This window comes from Bufo bufo, chromosome 5 (genome assembly GCF_905171765.1).
Source record: "Bufo bufo chromosome 5, aBufBuf1.1, whole genome shotgun sequence".
NCBI lineage: Eukaryota > Metazoa > Chordata > Amphibia > Anura > Bufonidae > Bufo > Bufo bufo.
The window spans coordinates 537,593,884-537,603,043 of NC_053393.1; the positions used below are offsets into that span (position 1 = coordinate 537,593,884).

The window sequence follows — 9,160 nt, forward strand, 5'->3', positions numbered from 1 at the left end:
GCCTCTGACAGCAAGCGGAGATCTTGAAAACACCAAAAAGCTGCAAAATGTCATTAGGCAGTTAACAGGAAAGTCCCGTGTACAGAGGATGCTTTCTTTCGCTCGCAAAGCAATCTGAGATCTCGAAAATGGCGAAGACTTAAAACCCAGGACACAATGGAAGGCTGCAGAACGCTTCACCGGGGCGATAAAGAGGACGTTGTTTTCAGTCATTCGTTACAAGCAGAGGTCTTGAAAAGGGTGAAGAATGAAAACACAGAATATAATGGATAGCTGCGGGACGTTTCGGCAGCAATAAACAGGAAGCCACCGTGTACAGCCAGGTTGTTTTCATTCACTGACAGCAAGCAGAGATCTTGAAAACAGAGAGGAACTAAAACTCAAAGCATATAAGGCCTGTTTTACATCTGCGTTAAAACAGATCCGGCAGTCTGTTCCTGATCCGCGAATACCGCGCGCTGCCGAGGCGATGTGAACTCCTCTAAGGGTTCATGCACACGAATGTATTTTCTTTCCGTGTCCGTTCCATTTTTTTTGCGGACCGTATACGGAACTATTCATTTCAATGGGTCCGCAAAAAAACTGAATTACTCCGTGTGCAATCTATTTCCGTATGTCCGTATTTCCTTTCCGCAAAAAAATAGAACATGTCCTATTATTGTCCGCATTACGAACAAGGATAGGACTGTTCTATCAGGGGCCGGCTGTTCCGTTCGGCAAAATACGGAATGCACACACGGACGTCATGCGGATCCGTTTTTTGCGGCCTGCAAAATACATACGGTCGTGGGCATGTCGCAAACTTTTCCTTATGCAGTCAACAGGAAACACTTTGCCACCCCTGCTGCATACAGCAGGGTGTATTCATTCACCAACAGCAAGCAGAGATCTTGAAAATGATGAGAAACGGAAGCACGGAGTGTATTAGAAAGCTGTAGAACCTTTCATTACAGTCCTTCTCATCTGCCTGCAGCGAAACGCGTCCTCTGACTATCCCGAGGAACCGGATTTGTCAGGTTTGTCGAAATGTAAACGCTGCGTGACAGCTACGCAAACAAACTGCTATCAAAGCAAATGACAGACCCCGGGGTGTGAAGCCCCCCCCCCCCCCCCGTACATTTGGTTGGGGTCTTTACTCGCCTCCATGATTGATCTTTACAGCCCGTCCAAGATGAGCGTCGCCAGAGGTTTCCAGCTGCTGCCCCACGTCCACATAGACTCTAGGAAAGCTGGGTAACAAGCAAAGGCATGTAAGTGCTTCTAAAGCTGCTGCAGAACCTCTTTGGAAAGCGTAAAGACCCCCTAAGGGCTCATGCACACGACTGTATGTATTTTGCGGTCCACAAAACACGGATCTGCAAAAACTATGGATGACGTCCGTGTGACATCCGTATTGTATCAGATTTTTTGCGGATCCATTGTAAAAATGCCTAATCCTGTCCGCAAATCTTTTGCGGAACGGCCGTGTGGACATACTGAGTAATTTCCGTTTTTTTGCGGACCTATTGAAGTGAATGGTTTTTGCAAAAAAAAAACCTGAATGGACACGAAAAACAAATACGTTCATGTGTATGAGCCCTGGAGGAGACAGAAGGCAGGTGTGCCATTCAGGAGTCTAGAAAAGATGGGTAGGAGCGGGGTTGGTTGTGACACTACAACTCCCAGCATGCACATTTGCTTGGCTGTTGTTCTAAGAACACCAATAGAAGTGAATGCTAGGAGTTGTAGTTTCATAACAGCTGGAGGGCCGGAGGTCGCTGACCAGTGTTGTAGGAGGCAAACCTAATGTTTTTTACCCAGCTTTCCCAGGAAAAGATATGACTGGATCATGGGTAGAGATGGCCTTGCTGTTCGCCCGGCGGTCATTTTGCGGTGAACTTTGCTCGTTCGCGATTCGCCAAACATATGGAGATGTCCGCCGGCGCCATATTCTTTTGCATTGCTCTGAACTTTGACCCCATGATGACACATCTATCAGGTGGTACAGGACAGCCAATTGAGACGTTTCAGCACATGGACACACCCCCTACCCTATAAATAAACCTGATCTGGCCGCCATCTTACATTCAGTCTTTTGCCAGTGTAGGCAGAGGTTGCTGTGTGGAGCAGGGACAGACTGTTAGGGACACCAAACACTAGCTAATAGGGCCACAAAAGTCCTTCTAAGGACTGGTATAGGTGTGCTATCGAAAGGTGTGACTTACTGAGGGGTGTGATATACTTATAATATACCTTCTAATATAGAAAGTATATTATAGTGCATTTGTATTGTGCAGCAGTTGTGTGCAGTTCTACTGAGATACTGCAGCTAGATAGAGGGACAAGAGCTATTGGTACAACTGATTGTAACTGGTGTGATATACCTGTTGCCCCCCAAAAAATTTTATTAAGGGGTTCTGTATATATCGGCTTCCACCAAATACTAAATGAGGCCTGCGATATACCTGCTTCCACAAATACTGCTCTTCTCTAGGGACTTTGGCACAGGATAATTTTGAAAATGACAGTCAGAGGAAGAGGCAGTTCGTTCCGCAGAGGTGGTAGGGGTCGGGCAGGTGCGTGCAATTACTTCAAAGGACGCACCAGAGTTGGTTGAGTGGCTCACTCAGCCTTCCGGTTCTGCACCCTCCTCATCCTCTGTATCAGCACCCTCCTCACTCTCTGCTGTGTGCACCCCAAAGACACCACCACCATAGCCCCTCCACTCGAGTCAGAGGAATTATTTTCCCATCCATTCCCAGACCTTACCGATGCTCAGCCATTCTTGGCATCGGATGAGGAAGAGGAGGTAACATCGTCTGCCACCCAGCGGTCTGACAACAGTACCCAGTTCAGCCCAAGGAGGGAGGTCCCCGCTGGTGCTGCCTACTCCGAGATCTCTAATGTCAGTGGTGGTGAAGGTGACGATGATGACGTGTCTATAGACGTCACGTGGCTGCCCACAAGAGAGGAAGAGGAAAGGAGTTCAGAGGGAGAGATGGAGCAGCAGATAGGGAGAAGAAGGAGGAGAAGCAGACAGAGCTCGCAGAGCACAGGAGGCAAAAAGCAGACTGCAAATGTATCTGGAGAGAGCCATCCACCATGCACGGTCACATCTGGCGCTCCCACGACGCCGGCACATGGCTCCGCAGTGTGGGCTTTTTTTAACGTGTCAGCTGCTGAAAATAGTGTTGCAATCTGCAGCCTGTGCTGTCAAGTCGCGGTAAGCCCAACACTCACCTAGGGACGACCACCTTAAGAAGGCAACTGGCCTCCCATCACCGAGCCCAGTGGGAGCAACGCCGTCAGAACCCACAAAGCCACACTCCTGGCGCTCCACGTCCTGCTTCTTCTCCTCTCTCCTCTTATTTGTCCTCCACCTTCCACCGTGCCGTCGTCGCGTTCATCTGGCAGAAGGCAAGCTTCCAAATGTTTGAGCGTAAAAAGTTGATGATGCCGGATAACCCTCTTGCCCAACGGCTGACCGCTGGCCTGTCGAAACTGCTAGCCCGCCAACTACTGCCATATAAACTGGTGGACTCGGATGCCATTAGAAAATTTGTGGCCATTGGCACACCGCAATGGAAGGTGTCCGGAAGGAAATATTTCTCCCAGAAGGGCATCCTAGAGCTATATGCCAACGTTCAGCGGCAAGTGAATATATCTCTGGCACACAGTGTCGGTGCCAAGATACATCTGACCACAGACACGTGGTCTAGCAAACACGGGCAGGGAAGGTACATAACTTTTACTGCCCACTGGGTGAACCTTCTGACGGCCGTCAAGCATGCAACCCGTGGCTCCCGTGTGGATTTGGTGTTACCGCCGTGGATTGCATGCAGGCCTGCCTCTTCTTATCCTCCTCCTACTCCATCCTCTGTCTCATCCTCGGCTGACTCCTCCTTTTCCACTGCTACCGCCTCTTCCGCTGCGCCCCCCAAGCTCCCCAGAACCTATTTGACGTCTCAGGTGAGATGTTGCCATGCTGTGCTGCGGCTGTTGTGCCTGCTGACAATAGACGTTGCCATGCTGTGCTGCAACTGTTGTGCCTGGAAGCTAAGAGCGACACCGGTCCTGCACTGCTTTCAGCTCTGCGGTCACAGGCCGACCCCGCTCAATTTGACAGTTGGTAAAGTGGCGTGCGACAACGGTGCCAATCTGCTGAGTGTGCTGAAACAGGGCAAAATGACACACGTGCCGTGCATGGCACACGTCCTGAACTTAGTTGTGCAGCGATTCGTTGCCAAATACTTTGGGGTCCAGGACGTCTTGCGGCAGGCCAGGAAAATCTCTGGCCATTTTAGAAGATCTTATACGGCCATGGCTCGCCTTGCTGACGTTCAGCGGCGACACCACCTGCCCATCAGACGTCTGATTTGTGACAGACCGATGTGCTGTATCTCCACCTTGTATATGCTTGATAGGTTGCTCCAGCAGAAACGTGCCGTTAACGACTACCTGTATGAACTCTGCAGCACGACAGGTTCTGGGGAGCTTGGTTTCTTTTCACTGCGCCAGTGGCTGCTCATGCGCGACGCAGGCAGACTTCTGCGGCCATTTGATGAGATCACCAAATTGGTCAGTCGCAGCCAGGGCGCTATTAGTGACATCATACCTTACGCCTTCTTTATGGAGCGTGCATTGCGTCATGTAAAAAGCATAAAGGGAAATGACGAAAACTGGGTGGCAACATACTTAGACCCCCGGTACAAACACAAAATGGCGGACATGTTACCAGCATCACAGGGGGCTGGCAGAATGCAGCATTTCCAGGCCTTGCTGCTAGAGATGCTGCATTCTGCTGTTGCGGGCGGCGGCAGAGGAATTTCCACCCACAGCAAAACAGTTGCGGGTACCAATCCTACCGCACATGCAAGAAAAGGGCGGTTTGAAGACGTGTTGGTCACTTCGGATATGAGATCATTCTTGCAGCCAACCCATCGAGAGCCGCTCTCCGTATCCAGCCTCAGGGAACGTCTAGACTGACAGGTGTCCGACTACATCACGTTAACGGCCGAAGTGGACGCTCTGAGAAGCGAGGAACCCCTGAACTACTGGGTGTGCAGGCTTGACCTGTGGACAGAGCTGGCACAATTTGCCGTGGAACTCTTGGCTTGCCCCTCGTCGAGTGTCCTGTCCGAAAGGATGTTCAGCGCAGCAGGGGCGATCGTGACCGATAAGCGCACTCGCCTAGCTTACGACAGTGTGGACTACCTCACATTTCTAAAAATGAATAAGGCATGGATCTCGGAGGAATTCAACACTTGTGACGACTACGTGTAATTGAATTACCTCATGCCGGCCCACACATATCCTCCACCACCCAGAACAAAGAATGGTCCTTGTCTTATGTATATACAGCGGCATAAAAGGCCTCTTGTCACCGCCAGCTCTGTGAGAAGATCTGGCAGACGTTCTTCTCTACCTGCTGTATGATGTTCTTTGTTTTGGTTTCACTTTCTCATCTCCTTTCCTTCTCCCAGTTGTCACCTATTTGCACTGATTGTCTCCCTTTATATTCCCTCCCATACTGCCTCCTTTTGCAGTTTATACTTCTTCCTGGATTGTGTTCACTGCTGGAGGCTGCTTCTCCTGATTCCTCAGATAAGTCTGTTTCCTTTATTTGTGTTTCTTGCTGGCTTGATTGTAGGTGACCCTGACTCCATCCGTATTAAGTGCAGGGAGCCAGTGGTCGTGTCCCCTCACTATTTTAGGGTTTTCAGGTGTCACACAGTATAAGGTACGAGGGCATGCAATCGTCTACCATAAAGATCTTTGCATGGGCATAGCAGTCAGGGAGAGCTCTAGGGGTTTTATAGGGCTCACCCATATGCTCCTTAGTTTGGGATCAAGCCAGTCGGATGTTTATTTATAAGTTCCAGCTTTCTGCAACACCATCCGTGACACCTCTTCTGTCAGGTGAATGCCTAAATTTTGGTGCCTGTACTCCAGTGGCCTACAGTAACATTTTTAGCCGGTGACCGCCTATTGTACCTCCAGCCACATCATATCTTGTTTTTTTCTACTGTCAGGTGAATGCCTAAATTTTAAGGCCTGTACTTCCGTGTCCTAAAATAAAATTTTTCTAGGCTCCAACAGGGCACATTTTTGAGAATTTTCCTTTAAGACGCATAAAAATGGCCCCTGATTAAGATACATATTTTTTATTGGAATTTTTGCCATTGATCCCCCTCTGGTCTGTCACTGTCCATGTTGTGGGACTATTTGTGCACTTCTAGTAAGTATTTCGTGATTACAAATATGACCTGAAGGTTTTTCAGGTTCGCCTGCCATTATAGTGATTGGGGCCTGCCGCGAACGCGCGGTTCGCGAACATTTGATCGCGAACGCGTGTTCGCGAAACGTCCCGGCCGATGTTCGTCCATCACTAATCATGGGGTTACAAAGCAGGTTATTTCTATGTAAGGGTGGAGATAAGCAGCTTTAGACACGTCTGGCACCACTTATCTGGGGGAAAATAATTGCCTCTGACAATCTAGGCAATCCAGGGATTCACATACAAAAATTGAAATTTTCTAGCCAACTTTTGCTTTGGATGTGACTGGAGCATAAGATACAATGGAACTAAAGCAAGCTTCAAATCAAAAATAAATAAATAAATAAAACAGATTTGCTACTTTGTATATAGAGATAATCTCATTGGACTTCTATGGGACCCTCACGCGAGATACTGGGGTACAATCAACCCCATTCACTGTTTTACAGCTGCCACAGTCTCCATTGACGTAATCTCGCGCCAGATTTCGGCTGAGATCTTCAAGCAAGATGGCGGCGGCCGGCCCGTCACGAGCAAATTGAGGCGGTAAGTTTGATAGAATTTTTTTTTAATTCTTAATTTTACACTCACATGCTGCGATCCATGTAGGAACGCGGCATCTGAGGGGTACAATGACGGGGGCGGCGGTATCACAGCTCCCTGTCATTACAGCCGCTACTTACAAAAAAAAAAAAAGCGCTTTGTGTCAAAGTAATTAGTCACAAAGCAAATTTTTTTGTAAAATTCGGCGAAGCAGACGAATCGAATTTTCCATAAATTCGTTCATATCCGAAGTGGACTTCGATCGAAATTTCAGGGAAAATTTGATTTACCGCAAAGCCAAATTTCCTTGTGCTTCGTGGTAATGTATCAATTTTCCCTGAAATGGCTGTAAAAAAAAAAAACATTTACCTCATCACCTCATCCATTTGAGCGCAAAGAGGCTGCCGCGGCCATCTTCATTGAAAGTCCAGCGCGAAATCTTGTGCGTGATCGTGTATGACGTCACCACGCCGGCCAGCATGGTGATGTCATCGCGCACCACGCGAGAAATTCACGTGGTGTCTTCAATCAAGATGGCCGTGGCGGCCTCTTTGCACTCAAATGGATTTGTAAGGTTAGTATTATATATATATTTTTTTTTTACCGGATTAACCCCTGAAAGCCCTCATTATTATTCTTAGATGCTGCGATCAGCGATGAATGAGGCATCTGAGGAGTTTAATGATGGGAGCGGTGCCATCGCGTTCCCCATCATTGCCCCCGCTACTTAAAAAGAAATGCGCTTTGTGATGAAATAATTCGGCACTGAAAGAATTTCTTTGTGAAATTCGTCGAAGCAGCCAAATCAAATTCTTCAAAACTTCGCTCAACACTGGTCATGATGGTATGGGGAGCCAGGGGCGCACCACCAATGAGGCCATGTGAGGCGATCGTCTCAGGCAGCACCAGGAAGGAGCAAGATGGGGCAGCGGAAGGGCCATGGGTTTAAGACAAGAAATTGGCATTGGGGAGGAGGGTGCCATTTCAGTTTTCGCCAGAAAGGCTAGGAGCACCCCTGATGGGAGCCCATGGTTTATATCTCTGTCCAAGCATTTCCGTAGTCTGTTCCGGCAGAGGAGCCGACTACCAGAATCACTGTAAGTGGGTTATATTTTATAATTTTTTGTGTTTTTCGCCTATATTGTATCTGTTGGTCCAGCGATCAGTCATCTACCAGCTATATGCTATTAGGAATGTGACCATTCACCAAACAAGAGAAGAACCTGTAAAATCCTGACCAGGAAGGTCGCTGATGACGCGGCTCCATGCTGCAGGCGATAATGAGACGGTATCTTTTTAATTGAAAGTTGTTGTGTAAACAGGTATCTATTTGCCGACCCTCCAATCCACGGCCAGAGGGGAAGCTTTTGGATGGAGAGCATACAGAGCTGATACACAGGGACGCACCTCAGCAGGTTACGCATTAACATAAAAAGCAGACAGGTAAACAGCTACAGGAAGGAGAGAGCTCCAGAAATCACAGACCTACCACATGGGTACACAGAGACACCAGGAGTATTCAGCCAAGGCCAGCCACAAGGAGCATTGGACATCAACTGGGGGCAAAGCTGCTTCCAGCCGCTCCACTGGACAGATAGTTGACTACCATCGTCATATAAAGCTTGAGCCAAAATTTTCTGCAAACACTCGGAAAGTTTTCCTGCATTTAGACTGCGCAATTGTTAAGCCTATTATTAGAAATGAACGTTCCCGTGAATCCTCGTTCCTGATAATCTGCCCATGTAACGGTGACGAAGATCTGAGGTTCCTGGACGGCAGATTGTGCTGTCTAAACATTATTCTGCTGCCCAGAGACAATGAATTTGTATGAGGATGAGCGATGGCAGTAGTCATTCCTTATTCTCGTACAGTGGAGGGGATCACTGCATGTACAGTAACTGCAGCTCTTCACCGCGTCCTTACCAATAATTGGTCATCGGTGCAGTGTAAATGTGCCTTTACTGGGTGATGAACTAATATAATAATTTATCAAAGAACTGCTGCCTACATACAGGAATATAACTACTATAATACTGCTCCTATGTACAAGAATGTAACTACTATAATACTGCCTCCTATGTACAAGAATATAACTACTATAATACTGCTCCTATGTACAAAAATATAACTACTATAATACTGCTCCTATGTATAAGAATATAACTACTATAATACTGCTCCTATGTACAAGAATATAACTACTATAATACTGCTCCTATGTACAATAATATAACTACTATAATACTGCTCCTATGTGCAAGAATATAACTACTATAATACTGCTCCTATGTACAAGAATATAACTACTATAATACTACTCCTATGTACAAGAATATAACTACTATAATACTGCTCCTATGT

At 47.4% G+C, this 9,160-nt stretch overlaps 1 long non-coding RNA gene across 1 annotated transcript; it reads right to left on the reverse strand.

Moving 5' to 3' along the window:
• Window positions 1-1,152: 1,152 nt before the first annotated feature.
• LOC121000684 lies at window positions 1,153-8,397 on the reverse strand. Its single transcript, XR_005778877.1, has 3 exons — window positions 8,120-8,397; window positions 4,600-4,601; window positions 1,153-1,229 (listed from the first exon to the last, which is right to left on the reverse strand). It is a non-coding gene; the product is annotated as an uncharacterized LOC121000684 (long non-coding RNA).
• Between the last annotated feature and the right edge of the window lie 763 nt (window positions 8,398-9,160).